This window comes from Aegilops tauschii, chromosome 6 (genome assembly GCF_002575655.3).
Source record: "Aegilops tauschii subsp. strangulata cultivar AL8/78 chromosome 6, Aet v6.0, whole genome shotgun sequence".
Lineage (NCBI taxonomy): Eukaryota > Viridiplantae > Streptophyta > Magnoliopsida > Poales > Poaceae > Aegilops > Aegilops tauschii.
The window spans coordinates 130,008,118-130,030,325 of record NC_053040.3 but is presented as its reverse complement, the minus strand read 5'-3'; the positions used below and the strand labels follow the sequence as shown (position 1 = coordinate 130,030,325).

The 22,208-nt window shown below is 42.4% G+C and overlaps 1 long non-coding RNA gene across 1 annotated transcript; it reads left to right on the top strand.

Moving 5' to 3' along the window:
- Nucleotides 1-13,320: 13,320 nt before the first annotated feature.
- LOC120966267 (uncharacterized) lies at nt 13,321-21,991 on the top strand. The gene is made up of 3 exons (XR_005759688.3): nt 13,321-15,136; nt 16,552-21,557; nt 21,685-21,991. It is a non-coding gene; the product is annotated as an uncharacterized lncRNA (long non-coding RNA).
- The last annotated feature ends 217 nt before the right edge of the window (nt 21,992-22,208 follow it).

The following is a 22,208-nucleotide window of genomic DNA, read 5'->3' as shown; positions in this document are numbered from 1 at the left end:
ATCTATCAATATTACAACTCTCTCACGTCCGTTGCCTATCTCTAGGCGCCGTTACCCGAAAGGGATTGACAACCCTTTTACACTTCGGGTTGTGAGTATTTGTTATTTGTGTGTAGGTGTTCTTTATGTTGTGTTGCTTGGTTCTCCTACTGGTTCAATAACCTGGGTCTCATCACTGAGGGAAATACCTACCGTTGCTGTGCTGCATCATCCCTTCCTCTTTGGGGAAATACCGACATAGTTCTAGCGAACATCAAAAGGAATTTCTGGCGCCGTTGCCGGGGAGGATCTTCAACATATACCAGGTTCCTAATCACAAATCTCATCTCCTTGCAATATACATTATTTGCCATTTGCCTCCCGTTTTCCTCTCCCCCACTTCACAAAAATGTGCCATTTTATTCGCCCTCTTTTTCGTCCGCCGTTTTCTTGCTTCCTAGTCCTAATGGCTAGCGTGTCTACCCCTCCTTTGTCACCAAATTTTGAAGTTCTATACTTCAAGCAAAGACAAGTAGAAAATTTGAAAGATGCTTGGTATAGGCTTATGGAATCCTATGTATTTGCAATTTAGAGGGGGACCCTAAGATCTTGCTTCGTAATTTTTACATAGGATTGGCTTTGCATCATAGACAACTCTTAGATTTTGCCGCTAAAGGGAATTTTATTGAGCTTGACACTAATGTTGCCTATGAATTACTAGAAAGAATTTTGGGTGTTCCACATTTAAATAAGGGGTTTTCTTTTACCCCAGAGGGAGTTCAAATGTTGGACAAACTTGGTGATTTACAAACATATGGTTGAATTGCAAAAGTATAATGAAGCCCTCAAACATCTTAATGGTAGTATCAATCGCATGAATACTTTGATTACTCTTTGCAATAAGCGATTGGATATTTTGGATCTCAAGATGGTATCTTTTCCTGAGAATTTAGGGAAGCGCAAAGAGCCTCCCAGTTTTGAGAAAACCCTCACAAAGGTTTCCAAACTACGGATGACAAAACTTAGATCCTTGCTTTATGCCTAGCTAAGGGCGTAAAACGATAACGCTTGTTGGGAGGCAACCCAATGAATAAATTTTATTTTCGCTTTTTGCTTTCTGTTCTTGAGTGTTTGCACCATTATGCTACTGTTATGATTGTGTTTTTTGTGTTTTAATTAGTGTTTGTGCCAAGCAAAGCCTTTAGGATCTTATTGGGTGATAATTGCTTGATCTAGCTGAACAAACAGAAACTTTAGCGCTCATGAAAATAGTTCTCATTTTTAACAGAAGAGCGATTTTGAGTTGATTTTTTTTGCAGAAGATTAATTTACAAATTTCTCCCGTGGTCCTGATTTTTTCAGAATTTTTGGAGTTACAGAAGTATTAGAAATATCCAGATTACTACAGACTGTTCTGTTTTTGACGGATTCTGTTTTCTTTGCGTTGTGTGCTTATTTTGATGATTCTATGGTTTTATTTGATGAGTTTTTGCCATAGAAAAGTTTTAATACAGTAGATATAATGCAAGAATAAAATATGAATTGGTTTGATACAGTACTTATAGTAGTGATTTGCTTTGTTATACTAACGGATCTCACGAAGGTTTTGTTGGAGTTTTGTGTGATTGAAGTTTTCAAGTTTTGGGTTATCTTACGATGGATGAAGGAATAAGGAGTAAGAAGAGCCTAAGCTTGGGGATGACCATGGAACCCCAAGTTATTATCCAAAGAGAAGCAACTAAGCTCGGGGATGCCCCGAGTGGCATCTCCTCTTTCTTCTAACGACCATCTGTATTTTACTCGAAGCTATATTTTTATTCGCCACATACCATGAGTTTTGCTTGGAGCGTCTTGTATGATTTGAGTCTTCGCTTGTTTTGCCTTGAGTTTTATGTCTTGAATCCTTGCTGGACATACCTATTTGAGAGAGCCAAAATTATGCCATGACTTGTTAGAATTGCTCTCTATGCTTCACTTAAATTTTTATGAGCTATGGATTTGCTCTAGTGCTTCACTTATATCTTTTTGAGCACGGTGTGCTTTAGTATTTTCAAATAAATTATCTCTTGCTTCACTTAGATTTATTTGAGAGCTAGTAAAATTTTCAAGAAATTCGCCCTTGCTTCAGTTAAATTAATTTGAGAGAAAGAAAAATTATGCTCATGATCTTCACTTATATTTGTTGGAGCTTATCAAAAGCAACACATGAAAATTAGTCCCAAAGTGATAGATATCCAAGAAGGATATAATAAAAACTTTCATGAAGACCATTGGACAAAATAAACTTGATTCCCTGTAATATTTTTGAGATGTGATGATGTGATATGTGAGTCATGTTGATGAGTAATTATGCTTTAGTAAGAATATTGGTGTTAAGGTTTGTGATTCCCTATGCAAGCACGAAAGTCAATAGTCATGCAATGAAATTACATCCTACTTGTGGTGCATTATTCGGTGTTAATTATGCTTAATGCTTGCTTATGAGATTATTCGTTTCTTGGTTGGTCGCTTCTCAATCTTTTGCTAGCCTTCATTTTGCACTAAGTATGATCACTACTTGTGCATCCAAAATCCTTTAAACCAGTTTTGCCACATGAGTCCACTATACCTACCTATATGCGGTATTCTTTTGTCGTTCTAAGCAAATTTGTATGTGCCATCTCTAATTTTCAAAATAAATTTCTCTTTTGTGTGCTCGTACCGCTCGCGAGGTTGTGAGGGGTGGCCAATATTTTCCATGCTTGATGTGTTATTCTCATGATGAGTGTTTATTCACTTGCCATTACACGAGAGTAAGGCAAAGGTATTAGGGATGCCCAGTCCCGAAATGAAAAATGAATTTACTTTATGTTGTCAAATAATAAATTCCTCGGAAAGTGTTGGTATGGAAGGCAACCGTGGATTCGGCTAGCCATGGAAAGTGAAAGTATGGTGGAAAAAGGAATAAACTTTATTTTATGTTTGGGAACCACCTATGATATATCTAGCATGGAAAGTGTTGGGAGCTCTAAGTCATTTTTGTTGGTGGGAAAGGCACACCTCCCAAAATGTTTTTATCTCTAAGTTTTTCGCTTTGAGCTCTCGCAACTCTACAAATCCCTACTTCCCTCCGCGAAGGGCCTTTCTTTTTACTTTATGCAATTTTTATTTTTGAATTTGAGTCTCTATCTTCTCTTATAAAAGCACCAACTAGGAGGCACTATGATCGTACTTGAGTATTGGGTGTAGTTAATATGCGAGTGTGGTTCATGAATGGATCAATGATTGAGCATGATGGGCTAGGGATAACTTATTTTAGCATTGATATTTTGAAAGATATGGTTGCTTGTTGATATGCTTGAGTATTTAAGTCATCCTGTAAAAACTAGACTATTGCTTTGAATCATACAAAAGTCCAAATGTCCATGCTATAAAGAAAAGAATATGAGATGACATGTTAGGCAGCATTCCACATCAAAAATTATGTTTTTATAATTTACCTACTCGAGGACGAGCAGGAATTAAGCTTGGGGATGCTGATACGTCTCCAACGTATCTATAATTTTTTATTGTTCCATGTTGTTATATTATCAATCTTGGATGTTTTATAATCATTTTATAGTCACTTTATATCATTTTTTTGGTACTAACCTATTGACATAGTGCCAAGTGCCAGTTGATGTTTTCTGCATGTTTTTTACATCGCAGGAAATCAATACCAAACGGAGTCCAAACGCAATGAAACTTTTTGGAGATTTTGTTTGGACCAGAAGACATCCGGCGGGCCGAAGAAGCACCTGGGGGTGCTCCAAGGGGAGCACAACCCACCAGGGCGCGCCTGGGGGCCCAGGCGCGCCCAGGTGGGTTGTGCCCACCTCGGGTGCCCCCTAAACCGACTCTTTACTCTAGAAATACCCCAATATTCCAGAAACCCTAGGGGAGTCGACGAAAATCAATTCCAGCGGTCGTAGAGTCTAGAACCACCAGATCCAACCTAGACACCATCACAGAGGGGTTCACCACTTCCATTAGTGCCTCTCTGATGATGCGTGAGTAGTTCTTTGTAGACCTACGGGTCCGTAGTTAGTAGCTAGATGGCTTCCTCTCTCTCTTTTGTCTTTTGATTATCAATACAATGGTATCTTGGAGATCCATATGATGTAACTCTTTTTGTGGTGTGTTTGTTGGGATCGGATGAACTTTGAGTTTATGATCAGATCTATCTTTTTATCCATGAAAGTTATTTGAGTCTTCTTTGATCTCTTATATGCATTATTGCTTATAGCCTCGTATTTCTTCTCTGATATTAGGGTTTTGTTTGGCCAACTTGATCTATTTATCTTGCAATGGGAAGAGGTGCTTTGTAGTGGGTTCAATATTACGGTGCTTGATCCCAGTGACAGAAGGGGAACCAACACGTATGTATCATTGCTACTAAGGATAAAACTATGGGGTCTATTTCTACATAAATAGATCTTGTCTACATCATGTCATCGTTCTTATTGCATTAATCCATTTCTCCATGAACTTAATACACTAGATGCATGCTGGATAGCGGTCGATGTGTGGAGTAATAGTAGTAGATGCAGGCAGGAGTCGGTCTACTAATCTTGGACGTGATGCCTATATAATGATCATTGCCTGGATATCATCATGATTATTTTAAGTTCTATCAATTTCCCAACAGTGATTTGTTCACCCACCATTTGCTATTTTCTCGAGAGAAGCCACTAGTGAAACCTACGGCCCCCGGGTCTCTTTCTCATATTATTTACCTTTGTGATCTATTTTATTTGCCTTTTATTTTCAGATCTATTAAACCAAAAATACAAAAATACCTTGCTGCAAATTATTTTATTTGGCGTTCGATCTATCAATATTTACAACTCTCTCACGTCCGTTTGCATATCTCTAGGCGCCGTTACCCGAAAGGGATTGACAACCCCTTTTACACGTCGGGTAGCGAGTATATGTTATTTGTGTGCAGGTGCTCTTTACGTTGTGTTGCTTGGTTCTCCTACTGGTTTGATAACCTTGGTCTTATCACTGAGGGAAATACCTATCGTTGATGTGCTGCATCATCCCTTCCTCTTTGGGGAAATACAGACGTAGTTCTAGCATACATCGGCTCCTTCCCTGTATACATATATGTCGTGACTCTTTACATAACTCCCTAATGTATCATCGTTCTCAATCTCGCATGTTGTTCTCTACACCATCTATTCTAGATCTCTCATGAAGTCCCTATCACACACACGATGACTCGCTTCTACGTCTCCATATATAGGCCACTTTCGAACAACATCAACATTCTCTCCCTATCTATACGCCACTTCTGCACACAAATGACCCCTCTTCCCCCCCCCCTCTCTTCCTCTCTCTCTCTCTCTCTCTCTCTCTCTCTCTCCGTCGCTAGCTCTCTCTCTCGCTCTCACACCCCTCTCCCAAACACACTCGATGTCTCTTCCAAATAGTCTGATCCCCGCCTGCACCCATGCTATCCCGCTACTACACATGCCTTTGTCTCTCTTTTTCTCTCGCTCTCACACCCCTCTCCCAAACACACTCGATGTCTCTTCCAAATAGTCTGATCCCCGCCCGCACCCATGCTATCCCGCTACTACACATGCCTTTGTCTCTCTTTGCCACACATCTCACACCATTCCCCCTTCCCTATACTAGGTTTACATCATTAGTGGTCTCTCTACTCCACATACACACACACTCCCACTCACACACAAATGCGCGCACAAACACACAGACACGCACAATCACCCATCTATCTGGATCCTTCTTTTAAGACACACACACTTGCATATTCTCTCCAGCTCTAGGTATGTATATCCCCCCTCTCTAGCTCAGATGCACACCAAAATTCTCCATCTGTCTAACTCACACATCTCTCCCCATGTCCGCATGTGTATCTCACACACTCACTCTCTCATTATGTCTATGTGTCTCCGCGTTACACAACACAAAGCCCCATGTACATGTCCCTCTATCCTCCACACAGACAGAGACACAAAGAATCTCTTATCATTGCCTCAGCCTCTACACATATCACACACGCACACTCACTACAAAAAAATACACTTCCGTGATGATACGTGTTTGTCACAGTAGGTCACGTTTTCTGTCATGCATGTACATCCATGACAAATTTATGACAGAATCAAGATAGTCATACCTGTGTTGTCGTAAAAGTGTTCCATGACATTACCAAAATTATCATCACGGAAGTGTCCACTTCCATGACGATAAATTGCGCGACATAGAAGTGCTTTCGTCAAGGGTAACCGACACGTGGCATCCACCGTAACGGGACGCCATTAAGCTATCGGGTCCGGTTTTGGATCCGATAACCCACTAACAGCCACGACCAATGCCGATTTTCCACGTGTAAAATTCTCATTGGCTGACGGAACCACGTGTCAGCTCCGCGTTGGCACAGGTGTCACTCATCCAACATGCGAGATGCGCCTATGATACATTGACATGTGGACTAGCCCAAAAGTGGCCCATAAAGATTAAATGGGTCGGCCCAACTAAAGGCCCACAAGATTTAGCGGGCCATAATGGGTAGGCCCAGCTAAAGGCCCACAAGATTTTGCAGACCATAATGGGCCAGCCCAGCTAAAGGCCCACAAGATTTTGCAGACCATAATGGGCCGGCCCAGCTAAAGGCCCAACATTCTCAGTTAAGGCCCGTACGGCTAGTGTCAAATCGGCATGTCCTAAACTTGTCATCATCGCGAACCATGGTCACTTCTGGCTCGTTAACAGTCTGCTAAGAATTTTGGCCGAATTACGGCCCGGTGTGTTTCTGGCCTGTTAAAGGTCCTGCTTCATTTGGGTCCATTCATAGGCCATTGAAATTTCGGCCCATAAACGACCGTGAAGGATATGGGTCATATTCGGCCATGTCTGACATTCGGCCTGTTAGAGGCCCACTATAGATTTGGGCCACTTTCATCCTGTTGTGACTTTCGGCCTATTAACGTCGGACGAAATCCATGGGCCATATGTGGCCCAACGCCACATCGGGCCTACTAACGGCCCATATAAAAATGACACTAATCAAGCCCGACCGAACTTCCGGCCTGCTAAAGGCCCGTGTAGTAGGTCGGCGTATTTACGACCCCGTCTGAATTTCGGCCTACGGACGATCCACATTGTAAATGGGCCACCATTTCGGCCTACTAAGACCAGTGGATTATTTGGCACAATCAGGGCCCAATCTTACTTTTTCGGCCTATTAAAGGCCCATGTTTTTTATGGGCTCAAGATATTTACACATGTAAAAGGCCTATTCTTACTGAGGGCCCAAATTATGTTTAGGCCTGTTAAAGGCCCACTATGGGCACAGGCCTACCAGAAAAATATGAAAGCTTATGCTGATTTAGGCCCAGATATTTTTAGTGGTCTACATGCAATTTTCGGCCCAGAATCGTTTGTAGCCCAATTGGAATGGGCCCGATGAATGTTGGCATGTTGGGCTCCGACGAAGCTTTCAGCCGAATACATTAATAAGATAAACCTACACTATACAAAAATAGCGTCATAATTACTGCAGCCTTTGGCAGCATCATAAATGTTGTATCACAACAAAATAAATTCCAACCATACAACAAAAGGCCTATTGGCATAAAGTTTACAGTCCTTTTAGATAAAAGCACCATCAGATGTATAGAAGCACAGATCATTTGACCTGAGTGCTAATGTTTCAGGCTGTAGAATCTGATGGAGCAGCACAATCTTCCCCTTTTTCCGCCATTGCCCTTGAACAACGAAGCAAATGTCTGATAGTCTGGTTTCAAAACCATTCATATCTTCACGACATTTGTCAACCACTATTTTTGTTTTCGACACATCGTCCATTAGGGATTGGACTTGTGTTTGGAGCACAGATATATCACTCTGTCCAGCCGGAAGATTTTGTTCAGTAGGCGATTTGGATGAGGTTACCTTGACAACCAACCCAGAATTACGCAGGAAGGTGCTTTTTGCACTGTTAGTGGAGAGATACTGACGCACTGCAGCAAGAGGTGACATTGTGCCTGTGGTAGCCTCGTCACCTTCAGGTGGTTGTGGTTGTTCAATCATTTGTTCCATAGCTTGCTGAAAGTTTGAACTTGTAGATTAGTGTACCAGATAAGTTACTAATGAGACAAAAACAAACAAAGTAGGTTTCACATTTATACATAACTTATTTTGGTGAACTACTGTAATACATTAGCATGTATTGAAGTGCCAACTACATAATAAAATCACTTTCGGAACATATGTCCATGTAGCATGCCTACTGTATTGTCTATTTCCTCACATTCGTTGACATCTAAGGATAAAGAGACATGGTTTAAAGTAGGATGAACATAGTATGACATCATTCATATCATGGGCAAACAGATATAAAACAAACAGCCTATTGTATCATTGTGTGCGCACGTGAACATCACAACTAGATTACACATCAAGACCAAAAGAATATCCTTCATCTCTTTTAAACCATGTAAGGTGAAATGAGACGTTAAGACAACTGTGTATAAAAGTGAACAGAGTAACTGACATTGGCTGCAAACCAAGCAGTTAAATGAACACATCACAGTACCAATCAGTTCAAAGGCAGGAGGAGTAAGGACTTACAACAGTGACCTCAACTGGTGTGCTCATGCCCTTCATCTTGCTGATGTGGCAATCCTTGAAGATTTGCACTGCATTCGGTTCAGGTTCTTTTTGGTCCGCACGGGTTTTCCTCTGTATTTGGAACAAGTCAATATAGATACGATAATATGGCACAGAAAAAAGAAGGAACTAGCAGCTATTTACAAGAGCCTCGCAGTGTGCAATATAGCTACGAGATCCTGTTGTCTATTGGAATTTCACTTTAGAACGGTTGGTCTTGTTCTTCAAACAGTTAGCCTAGAAGAAGATACACTTGTAAGGCACATACATAAATACAAGTTCAATATGTGGTCTGATCAAATACATATACCCTACCTGATACTTTGGATCAGACCAGTGTTTAACAAGGGTTGTCCAGTCTTCATCTGTAATATATTCCACTGGAGATGTTTGGGCGATTCCATTGTTAGCCTTGCCTTCAAAGTGAGATTTTCTAAGGTGGTACCGATACGGTCGCAAAGCAGACTGAAAAACATGAGTGCATGCTTGTTTAGTTGCATCATCTTTCGGATCCAGCTTGAACATCATCTATTGAAAAAAGAATGTGATTCTTATTAGGAGGAAGCTAGAAAGTATGGCACAGAGCAAGACAATATTTCAAATTGCGATGAATAACATTACTTACGGATAAATGGTCAAGGAAGGTGTTAAACTGGGTATTGTCTTTCTCATTCCTGTACTGGATCCATGTTGGGAGGATACGTGCATGACACCTAAGGGCAATGGCTGCCTCTGATACTAACTTGGCTGACTCTGTAGCATCACGTGGCCTTTTCAAACCTGCCTCAAAATGGATCTCCATTCTTCCTCCTTTAGATTTTGTTAATCTGTCAAGCATTATCCCTGATGTCTGTTTCCGCTTGCGCCGTGGTGCTAGTTCAACAACGAATATGGAAAGTGTTAGTGCACATCAAACTGTGAGAGTACATATAAAGGAGCATGCAACTGCAACTTGACTCGGTCAGGTACCGTCTTGGTGTTGATGCTCATGAGGTTCATCTGATCTTGCCAAGTCCTGTTGTGTCAGCAGTGCTTCGGAAGTAGTGTTAGGTGTGAAGGCAGCTTGGGAACTGGCCAGTTCCGGAGCAAACGAACGAGTAACTCGTTGAGATGCTGGTACAGTTGAAGCGGATGTTGCAGCTGGTGGAGCAGGTGATACTGTGTTTGTAGATTTAGCCGGTGGACTTGGACCTTCTACTTCACTATAAGTACCAGCAGAATCTCGAGGACAGATCCTTTTCCGTTTCACCCGACGAGTAACACCATTCCCTACTATATTCTTTTCCTTGCTGTTTTTTGACTTTGCCATGTCAAGCCGTACCCACAACACAAAAGAATAAAATCGCTCTTCAGAACTCATTGATGCATGATACAGACAAGCAATACTTTGATGTAAGACAACCGTATGAGGATGGAATATGTAAGAAAAACAGGACGGCGTGACATATTCACAGCTACGATGTGTAAACTAAGCAGAAGGATTTTGAAGAAAATAGAAGTAATGCAAGCTAGACACCATATGAAAGATGCAACCAATATCACTCTGCCTAGTTAAAAGTGTCTTGTCATAAGTGGCATTTCGAAAAATTAGAAGCAGTACAACGTAGAAATCAATGCAAGATGCAATCACTATCAAACTGCCATGTTAAAAGCGTCCAATCATGAGTGACTGATGCGGGATACACAATAGCATTACTTTGATGTAAGAACATGGTATGATTGATAGATGCAGTGTATTCTAGACACAGAAAGGCATGTCATATGCACATGTATAACGTATAAACTCAGCAGGTGTAATTTAATCAAAATAGAAGAAATACAGGCTAGACAACATATGTAACATGAAACCAATTATCATACTGTCAACTTAGAGCGAGCACCTGCGATGGTGGAGTACGGGAGATGAACTCATCATGTAGACTTGGGACTTCAACTTCATTAGCAGTAGCAGTGGCAAATCTAGAGAGTCTCTGTTTGCGTCGGTCCCGAGGACCACCAACATCCCCTAACTTACTCTTTTCCTTCCTATTTTCTGATATTGCCTTATGAAGTCGAAACCGAAAGAAGATGAATAAAATTAGCTCTGCATAACTGGTTGATGCATGATACAGACGAACACTACTTTGATGTAAGGCAGGCGCATGATAGGAGGATGGAATATATACAAAAAAAGACAGCATTGCATATTCAGACGTACGATAGGAGGATGGAATATGTATGAAAAACAGTAAGCAGAAAGCATTTCAACAAAATTAGAAGAAATGAAAGCTAGGCACCATATGAACATGCAACCAATATCACTCTATCAGGTAAAAAGTGTCTCGTCGTAAGTGCCATTTCAAGAAATTAGAAACAGTACAAGCTAGAAGACAATGCAAGATGCAACCTACATCACACTCCCAAGTTAAATGTGTCTTATGGGTAACTGATCGTTGCACATATAAGTTGTAAGCTACGCAGATGCAATTCAACAAAATTAGAAGCAATACAAACTAGACATCATACGGAACACGCAACCACATAGAACAGTTCCAAATTAGAGCAAGCACCTGTGATGGTGGAGTAGGGGAGATGTGCTCATCATCTACATGTATGTTCTAGAAACAGGAACATGTGGCATATTCACAGGCATTATGTGTAAAGTAAGCAGATGCAATTCAACAAAGTTAGAAGCAATACAAGCTAGACATCATACGCAACATGCAACCACATATAATAGTGCCAAGTTAGAGCAAGCACCTGTGATGGTGGAGTAGGGGAGATGTGCTCATCATCTACACAACTACGTTGACTGTCCAGCTTTGTGTTGTCTTGCGAATCTTGTTGGTAGGATGGCGGAGTAGAATCTGTAGAGACCCACTGTTTGAGTTGCTCCGAAGGACCACCATCATCCACTGCCGGACTAATTTCCTTCAGCTGTATTGATTTTGTATTGTGAAGTCAAACCGATAAGAAAAAGGAATAAAATTCGCTTTTCAGAACTCATTGATGCATGGTACTGACGAACACTACTCGGATGAAAGGCAAACACATGATACGAGGATGGAATATGTACGAAAAACAGAACGACGTGACATATTCACACCTATGATGTGGTAACTAAGAAGAAGGCATTTCAACAAATTAGAAGCACTGCAAGCTAGACACCATATGAAAGGTGCAACCAATATCACTCTGCCAAGTTCAAACTGTCTGGTGTTTCAACAATTAGAAGCAGTACATGCTAGAAATCATATGCAAGACATAACCAATATCACAGTGGAGACTTAAAGGTGCCTTATCATAAGTGACTGATGCGGGATATGCAAGAACAGTAGTCTGATGTAAGAACATGGTGTGATCAGATATAGTCGCCTTCCTTACTCTTTTCCTTCCTCTTTTTTGATTTTGCCTTGTCAAGACAAACCCATAAGAAAAAGGAATAAAATTTGCTCTTCAGAACTCATTGATGCATGATACTGACGAATACTACTTTCATGTAAGATAGCCGCATGATAGGAGGAAGGAATATGTATGAAAAACAGGACGGCATGACATATTGACATGTATGATGTATAAAGTGTAAACTAAGCACAAGGTGTTTAAACTAGTTAGAAGCAATGCAAGCTAGAAACCATATGAAAGATGAAACCAACATCACTCTGCCAAATTAAAAGGGTGGCCTAACAAATGTATTTGACCAAATTAGAAGCAATACATCGCAACAGGCTAGAAATAATATGCAATATGCAACGAATAAAGGTGTCTCATCGTAAGTGATTGATGCAGGATACAGAAGAGAGGTAGTTTCATGTAAGAACATGGTTAACACATAGATGTAGTGTGTACTGAAAATAGGAAGGCATGTCATATTCACAGGTATAATGTGTAAACTAAGCAGATGCAATTTACCCTAATTAGAAGCATTACATGCTAGACACCGTATGCAACATGAAACCACATATCACACTACGAAGTTAGAGCAAGCACCTGCGATGGTGGTGTAGGGGAAGTGCGGTCTTCAAGTACAGAGCTACGTTCAATATCTTCATTTAGGCTTGTTGTTTCTTGAGAATCACGTGGAGAGGATGAAACTGCACTCTTTATAAGAGTAGCGCGTCTCATACTAACCCACGGGCGTGACTGTCTCATCATAAGCGATAGATGCAGGATACACAAGAACAGTATTTTGATGTAAGAACATGGTGTGATAGACAGATGTAGTATGTACCAAAAATAGGAAGGCGTGTCATATTCACATGTATAATGTGTAAGCTAATTAAGGAGATGCAATTTAACAAATTAGGAGCAATACAAGCTAGGCACCATATGCAACATGCAACCAGATATCACACTGCCATGTTAGAGCAAGCACCTGGGGTTGTGGAGTAGGGGAGATGAGATTCGAAACTTGCACTGCAGTAGGAGTAGCAGGAGAATCTGCAGAGATCATCTGTTTCAGTTGCTCCAGAGGACCACCATCATTCTGTGCCTTCGTCCTTTTAGATTTTGCCTTCTCAAGTAAACACACAAGAAAAATGAATGAAATTCACACTTCCAAATTCGTTGATGCATGATACTGACGAACACAACTTTTATGTATGGCAACCACATTGTAGGAGGATGGAATATGTATGAAAAACGCTAAGCAGAAGGCATTTCAACAAATTGGAAGCAATGCAATCTAGACACCATATGAAAGATCCAACCAAAATCACTCTACCAAGTTAGATGTGTCTCATTATAAGTGGCACTTTAACAAATTAGAGGCAATACATGTTTGAAATGATATGCAAGATGCAACCAATATTACACTGTCAACTTGAAGGTGTCTCGTCAGAAGTGATTGATGAGGGATACACAAGAAAAGTAGTTTGATGTAACAACATGGTTAATAGAAAGACGTAATATGTACCAAAAACAGAAACGCATGTCATATTCACAATTATAATGTGTTAACTAAGCAGATGCAATTTACCCTAACTAGCAAAGTGGCCCGCTCGATGCGCGGGCTAGAACTTTAGAAATTTTAATATGAGAACATAGTAGTTTTTTTTCTTCCTAAAGACGCATTGAGACCAAATGTGTTGAAATTTACAAATATAAGTCTCATTTTAACATAGTTTTTTCTGGGTATTTTTTTCTCAGTGACATGTAAATATATATGTTTGTCATTTACATGCTTATTATGCAAAGCGTACTAAATGTATTTTTAATTAAGAATCACATTGTGAAATTTATAATTCATATCATTTTTGGCATTATGATGTTTTATCTATTTTTAATTAAAAATTGCTTAGTAGTTCACCTTTTTTAGGGAGAAATAGATGTGCCATCTCTCGGTTACCTGCGGTTTGTCAAGTTGGAAGGAAGAAAAATGTGATTGCCCGTAGTTTCAATTTGGTCGTCATATTTCAAGTAGATTATGCATATATTAAACCATGGTACAGCAGATTATGAGAGGGAAACGAAATTTATTTATGAAAAGCATATGATTCCATATATGTACTAATATAAATTATGTCAAAAACATATGAGTGGAGAACAGGGATAATACCTAAGTATTGATATGATGTCAAAATATCAAGGCGATGTATTACTATTGAGTGGAAATTATGACAACAAATATGGTCGGACATACCCATCTAAATATGAGTAGTGAGTTTTTTTCCTTTGTTACGGTTTTTTTATTCATATGATAATGTACTATATGTTTGCATGATAAAATATACTATAATTTAGGCCGAATATGCACTATATTTTTCTGTAATAATAGCTGGCAATTAGGATTGTTGTGTTTTTTTAATTGTGTTGTTTTGTAAAAAAATGATTTTTTTAGAAGAAGTAAAAATTGATTCTTTTGTGCTGGTATGATTGGTTGGGCTTTAGCCCAACAATCTCAAGCAGATGCCCACAGGGACGACACATCTTCTCTTTCACTCTACGCTTACAAAAATGAGATTTTTTTTCTTTGTCACTCACACCTTCACTCTTGCCTGATGCCCCGATCCCCTTTCTCCTTTCCTTGTTCTATCCGTTCACTCCAAAATTATTGCCACTGAATCAGGTCCGGCTGGTACCACTGGTAATTCTTAATCCCCATCAGTTTGCTCCGTTGATTTGTGCCTGCTAGTCCTCAGCTGCAGGCATCCCCGCAGCTGGACTCGCCAGTGCGGCAACATGGTGACCGTCGTTGACGGCTGGTTTGGCTCGTACGCCTCCTCCGTCTCCTCGCCTTGTAAGCGGCGATGGATGTATAGCAGGGCCCGAGTAGCAGCTCCAAGGGAGGAGGCGAGATCGTTGATCTGCACGGTGTCGTCGCTGTCAGCATCCGTGTAGGGGATGTTTGGGCATGGATCTCTACTCCCACAGCCAGCATGGAGTCAGCTTTTGTATGAGGATATTGGCGCCGTTGTCTTCCTCAATCCTGCAACCCAGACTTCGTCGCTGTTCCCACTCGAGGAAGCCCGACATGTCGTCGTCTTCCTCCACAGCGGCAACATCCTTCGACCTACAGGTCTCCTTTTTCCCTTTTCATTTCTACATATCATTTTTTTTGCTTAGCCTTTTCCTGTGTGTGTACGATTGTACCAATATAATGTAATTAAAATACTATATGTTAGTGAAAAGTGTTAATTTTCTTCTGTCCCCTCCACTTTTTCTGTGCTTCCGTTTGGCATCGACAGGCCCCCATTCATACTCGAAAAATTTAAGTACTACTAATTAGTGTATTTGTGAGTAGCTATAGTTTAATATTTCCCAAAGACAATTGTTTCAATAATTGAGCAGTAAAAAAGTCTATACAAATTTTAATGATACACGGATGCCCTGATTATTGGGTTGTACTACAAATTAAGCCACAAATATCAGAAAGTATAGAGTGCCCATATTTGGTATTGATAGCCCTGGTAATAAATGCTTAGTAAATTTGGATTTAGATTTACACAAAAAGATTAAAGTTCTGACCATTGAATTTCTGTCCAAACTCGAAGTGACAACCACTATCGTTTGCTTGTGCAAAAGTTCTTCATTCACCATATTTGATAAAATATCCCCGCATAGCGTGATCCCTGATATTGTCGCCACTGTAAGAATTTAAGCATGAAAAAGTGACTTAAGGATCATCTATGTAGTCTAAAATTGACGTAGCTATATAAATTACCTTCAGTCTCATGGCTGTTTTGACATCTGCACAGAATCATGTTCATAAATCTTTTCAACTATACTTGTTCTTTGATATGGATTTTGTACATACCTGACCATTGTTTCTCAATATTTACTCTACTTTCTAATGTATCACTATCAGCAAATTCAAAGTAGTAGTCGAAAAATTAATTTTACCTTTCCCTTTAGAATGCATAGGCTATTTCATCCTTTTTTCGTATTTCTATTTAATTGTGTAATAGAAAACTTCATCAAAGCTAAAAGTAATCAGTAATTAATAACTAAATTTAATTTACTTTTTCCAGAATACGTATTTTATCTGGTTCACTGACATCATAACAAATCGATTTTGATCAAAGAGAAACATTTACCCGAAAACGGTCAGAGTATTGCGAATGATGCAACAACAACAAAATTATATGAATTCTAATGTTGGAAGGAAAAATAAGGGCTAGCTTGTAACATGAGTTTTCTTTGGTATGGTCATCGTTATTCTCTAGTACCTCCACCATCTAGAGCTCAGCACCCAATATAATTTTTTTGAAAGGTAATTTGTCAGACAAAATAAAACGACAACACGTACTAAATATAGGTAGTTAATTTACTATGAAGAGAACACATTAATGCTTTCTCCACACACAAAACTTTCTGGTAGTTGAATTAGTGAACGTACCTAACTTCCATAAGATTTGTGCAACATTATGTCTGCTTTGCTTAAACAATTTAGAAAAATAGCTTTTCTGATCAAGCTCTCTGTTCTATGTACAGCAACAGTCGTGGCCTGTCTTCTAGTCTGGCATGACCTCTTGATAGTTTTTCTGATCAAGATTTTTGTTCTCATGTACAGTAAGAGCGGTAAACTACTTATACAATGATTCATTTGGTTTCAAATCGTAAGGTGCACATATGCTATTTATCCAGTTTTTGACCCAAATCTAATAGGATATATGAGACCTGTTAGGAATAAGCAACTTGTATTCCCATGAGGCCATAGGCCGATATATATACATGTACAGGTGTGGAACATATGCAGGAAACCCCTTATACAACGGGATAAATACAAAGGGGTACATGACTTATATTATAACTCTAACACCCCCCCCCCCCCCCTCAAACTCATGGTGGATGAACAACACTGAGTTTGGAGAGATAAAAGCCATGTTGTGCTCTAGTCTGGGCCTTCGTCAGGAAATCTGCCAATTGTAACTCGGAAGGCACATACTGAAGAGCAATAACCTGATCCTGCACAGCAGCGCGCACATAGAAAGCATCAACACCAATATGCTTGGTGAGCTCATGCTTCACAGGATCGCGCGCAATGCTAATAGCACCTGTACTGTCAGATAAGAGCAGAGTCGGTGTAGTGACAGAAACACCAAAATCCTGAAGTAACCACCGTAACCAAGTCACCTCTGCCGTCAAAAGAGCCATGGCTCGCAACTCAGCCTCAGCACTCGAACGGGAAACTGCAATATGTTTCTTCGTCTTCCAGGCAATGAGAGAACCACCAAGAAAAACACAGTAAGCAGAAAGTGAACGGCGATCAGAAGGATCACTAGCCCACGTAGCATCCGAATAGGCCTGAAGCTGTAAAGAACTGGAGCTAGGAAAGAATAGACGGTGAGAGATCGTGCCCCGAAGATATCGGAGAACACGAAGGAGATGACCATAGTGAACCGATGTGGGAGCAGAAACAAACTGACTCAGAATATGAACCGGATAAGAGATGTCCGGACGAGTGACAGCAAGATAAACAAGACTGCCAACAAGATGACGATAACGCGTCGGGTCAGGGAGAGGAACACCATCAGTAGCACGGAGGTGAACATTGAGCTCCATAGGAGTCTCAACAATCCGTTCGTCAGTAAGAGCAGCACGAGCAAGAAGATCCTGAATATACTTTTCCTGGGATATAAGAAAGCCATCAGAGGTAGAAGAGACTTCAATCCCAAGAAAGTAGCGAAGAGGTCCAAGATCAGACATAAGAAACTGCTCACTAAGACGGGCCTTTACAAAGGCAATATACTCGGGGTCATCCCCAGTGATGATCATGTCATCAACATAGAGAAGAAGAAGAGTCCGACCACGAGGAGAAAGGTGAATAAACAATGCTGGATCATGAGCACTTGCTGAAAAACCAGCAGTAGTGATCACAGAGGCAAAACGCTCAAACCAGGCGCGAGGGGCTTGCTTAAGGCCATAGAGAGAGCGACGAAGACGACATACCATGCCATCAGGAACATAATACCCAGGTGGTGGCTGCATGTACACCTCCTCACGTAGCTCACCATTAAGAAAGGCATTCTTAACATCAAGCTGAGATATAGACCAGTGACGTACAGAGGCAACAACAAGAAGTGTACGAACAGTGGTCATATGGGCCACAGGAGCAAAAGTCTCATCATAATCACGACCATGCTCCTGCTGAAAACCACGAGCCACAAGACGAGCTTTGTGACGCTCAAGAGAACCATCGGAGCGAGTCTTAACCTTGTAGATCCACTTACAAGTGATGGGACGGACTCCGGGAGGAAGAGAAACAAGATCCCAGGTACCAGTGCGTTCAAGAGCAGCAATCTCCTCTGCCATCGCAAACTGCCATTCAGGATGAACAACAGCCTGACGATAAGAAGTCGGCTCAAGAACAGCAGCACCAGCAGTGGGAAATCCAAAGCGATCAACAGGCGGACGAGGACGAGAACGCAAGCCATAAGTAGGCTGAGTGGAAGAGGACGACTCATCCAAGGAGGCATCCACAGGTCATGAACGACGAGTGTAATGCTGAGGAAAAGATGGAACAATAGAAGGAGGAATCGCCAAGGTAGAATCGGGGGGTGGCGACGAAGAAGGCACCGGAGATGAAGACGTAGAATCCGGTGACATGCTTTGCGAGGAAACCGGAGAAGATGGTTGCTGCAAATCGACTAGAGGTGGAGAAGCAGAGGGAGTGGAACGAATAGGCACAGGCGCAACGGGGGTGATAGGTGAGTCAGGAAAAGTGAGAAAAGAAATATCCTCCACTGAAAAAATCGAGGAAGATGGGCGTGGGTAGAAAGGACGAGACTCATCAAAAGTCACGTCGCGAGAGATACGCATCCGACGACCGATAGGATCCCAACAACGATAGCCCTTATGCTCATCACTGTAGCCTAAGAAGACACACTCAACAGACTGAGCGGTCAGTTTGGTGCGTTCACGAGGGGCAAGAAGAACATAGCAAACACAACCAAACAAGCGAAGCATCGAATAATCGGGAGAACGATCAAAAAGACGCTCAAAAGGAACGCCACCCTGCAAAGCAGCGGACGGCTGAAGGTTGATGAGATAGGCGGAAGTGGAGATAGCCTCGGCCCAAAAATGAGGCGGAAGAGAGGCGGCAATCATCATCGCACGAGCCGTCTCAAGAAGGTGACGATGCTTGCGCTCAGACACGCCATTCTGAGCATGAGCACCAGGACAAGAGAACTGGGCAAGAGTACCCTGCTCAGCAAGGACTCCACGCAACATCTTGGAGATATACTCTCCAGCAGAGTCAGCTCGGAAAACACGAATAGGAGTAGAGAACTGAGTGTGAACCATGGCAGCAAAACGCTTATAGATGGATAACACCTCACTACGAGAAGACATAAAATATATCCAGGTGTATCGAGAGAAATCATCTATAAAAATAATATAGTAGCGATGACCTCCTTTTGAGGCAAAGGGAGCTGGACCCCAGACATCGGAGTGAACCAGGTCAAAAGGACGCTGAGACACAGTGTCACTATGAGGATAAGGTAACTGGACCTGTTTACCAAGCCGACAACCCTGACAGTCTAAAGACACACCGCCGGAGACAGATCCAAGAAGACCACGTCGAACTAAGGATGAGAGACGAGAGCCACACAAGTGACCAAGGCGATGATGCCACTGCTGAAAAGAGCTAGTAGACAAGGCAACAGAGGGGGAAAGACTGGCGGCGGAAGCAGCGGAGGGAAGGTGAAGCCAGTCAAGCTCCCAGAGACCCTGAGAGTCACGGTGTCGGGGGCCAGCACCAAGGAGAGCACCAGTGTGACGGTCCAGAACAGAACAAGAGTCAAAGTCTAGAATCACCCGACAACCGGAGTCAACAATCTGACCACCAGAAAGGAGCTGCATGGTAAGTCGAGGAACATGAGCAACATCAGGAACATGAAAAGATGAGGTGCTAAGAATGCCTCGACCATTAACCGGGAGGGAGGTACCATCAGCAGTAAGAACATGAATAGGAGAATCAAGAGCACGAATAGAAGACAAGGTGGATGAATCATGAGTCATATGAAAAGATGCTCCAGTATCCAGAATCCATGGAGATGTACCTGACTGTGATGAAGGTGGTCTCACAATGCCAGAGGAGTCAGTAGCAGAACCAGCAGAACCCGTCGGTGAAGAACCAGAGCATGCAGCGAGCAAGCACCGAAGGCGCGTAATCTCCTGCTCAGTCAGGAGCTCAACTGAAGAGGTCGACGGAGATGCACCCGGCAATGAAGAGCCGGAGGCAGTGAGCAGACCACGAAGTCCCACAATCTCCTGCTCGGTGAAGTACATAGCTGAATTAGATGACGCAGTAGCACTGGGAGAGGAGCAGCCACCAGGCCCACCACCACCTGTGGAAACCGCCAGAGGAGGCGACATAGCATAAGCAACATCATCCGTAGAGGCCGGTGACGGAGACGAGGGCACATGCAGACAAGCCCCAAGCGCCAAAGGAAGACGCGGGTCAATAGAGTCATATGCATCAACACATCCGATGGGGGCCGTGAGAGGAGCCGGTGTAAAACGATAATCACCGATGAAAGTCGCAGGAAGAGTCGATGTAGAGCGACAATCACCACGTGCGAGAGTCGCCACAGGGGACGATAGCACAGACGAACGAGCACCAAGCGCGGAAGAAACGCACATGTGCGAGACGGGGTCAGTAGAGCAAACACTGAAAACTCCGTCAGGAATCACCGGGCAGCGAGGGACAGCAACATAGCCCGACATTTTTTTTTAGCAGAGATCAGACCTTCCAATCGAGATGCTCGATCTGAGCAGAGATCGGCGGCCGCGGGAAGGGGATGCGAAGTCCAGGCGGGAGGGGCGGAGTCCAGGCACTGGAGCGCGGGAACGGAGGGAGCAGCAGGTACCCGGCGGGCGGCGGGAGCTGCCAGGCGGGAGCGGCGCCTGAACGCAGGGACAGCGGGAGCTGGCGGGCGGGAGCGGCGGGAGCGTCGGCGGCGCAGAGGGAGTCCACGGGGAGAGCAGACGAGCGGGAGCTTCGGCGGCGCTGAGACGAGCGGGAGCTTCGGCGGCGGCCGACGAGCGGGGGCGAGGCGACCGATGCAGGGCGCCGAGACGCCGATGCAGGGCGCCGAGACGAGCGGGAGCGCGGGGGCGCAGAGGGAGCTGCGCACGACGCGTGACGAGGAGGCCGATGCGTCGGCCGGGGCAGCGGATCGGGCACGAGTTGCGGCGTGCGAAAAAGAAACCTAGAGCTCTAATACCATGTTAGGAATAAGCAACTTGTATTCCCATGAGGCCATAGGCCGATATATATACATGTACAGGTGTGGAACATATGCAGGAAACCCCTTATACAACGGGATAAATACAAAGGGGTACATGACTTATATTATAACTCTAACAAGACCATCTTATTCTGTGATATTTGTTGTTCCTACTTATACTCTAAATTTGCATTCTCTTGCAAAGTTCAGTACATTTGCCTTATAAAGGAAGGTGCAGCTCTATCTTAAGTATTGTCATGATTCACGGTAACGCTACCGCTCCTAACTCTGAATATATTTGCTTCTATCATACTATAGTATTCATTGATCTATTTAAGTACCAATATATATAAATGCGCAACTTTATTCTTTTGTATTCTGCTCCTTTTCGCAGTAACATGGTCTTAACATGTAAAAGCTGCTGACCTGAAGACATCATTTAACCAAGCTGTGTTTATCTGTCTGTTTGGTGCCACCGCTACACTAAGAAAGATCACCTGGCCATGGGCGGCATTACTTTTCATTTTAAATTGTATTGCTTAAGTTGCTTCCCTTGCCCACTTTATATAAATATGGAACAAAATGCAGTCACATTCTGTTTCCGGCTAGTGAGCGACACTTGTAACTGTAAATTAATAAAGTAAGGATTAAATTATCCAACTCCTGGTATATACGTCTTGTAACATAGCAGAATTAGTAATCAATTGGTACAAAGCTAGCAAGATTAACTTGGGGGCATGCACGCTATGGATTTCAGAGGCTGATTAACTTGGGGGCATGCACGCACGTTCGGGGGATTACCGGCTAGCCATGGATGTACTGATCAAGAGATACTCCTTCAAGCTAGCTTTGCTAATCTACGTGTGCGGCGGCGTCATAGACCAAGCTAGCCCTAGCAGGTCAATGTACGAGGTGTTT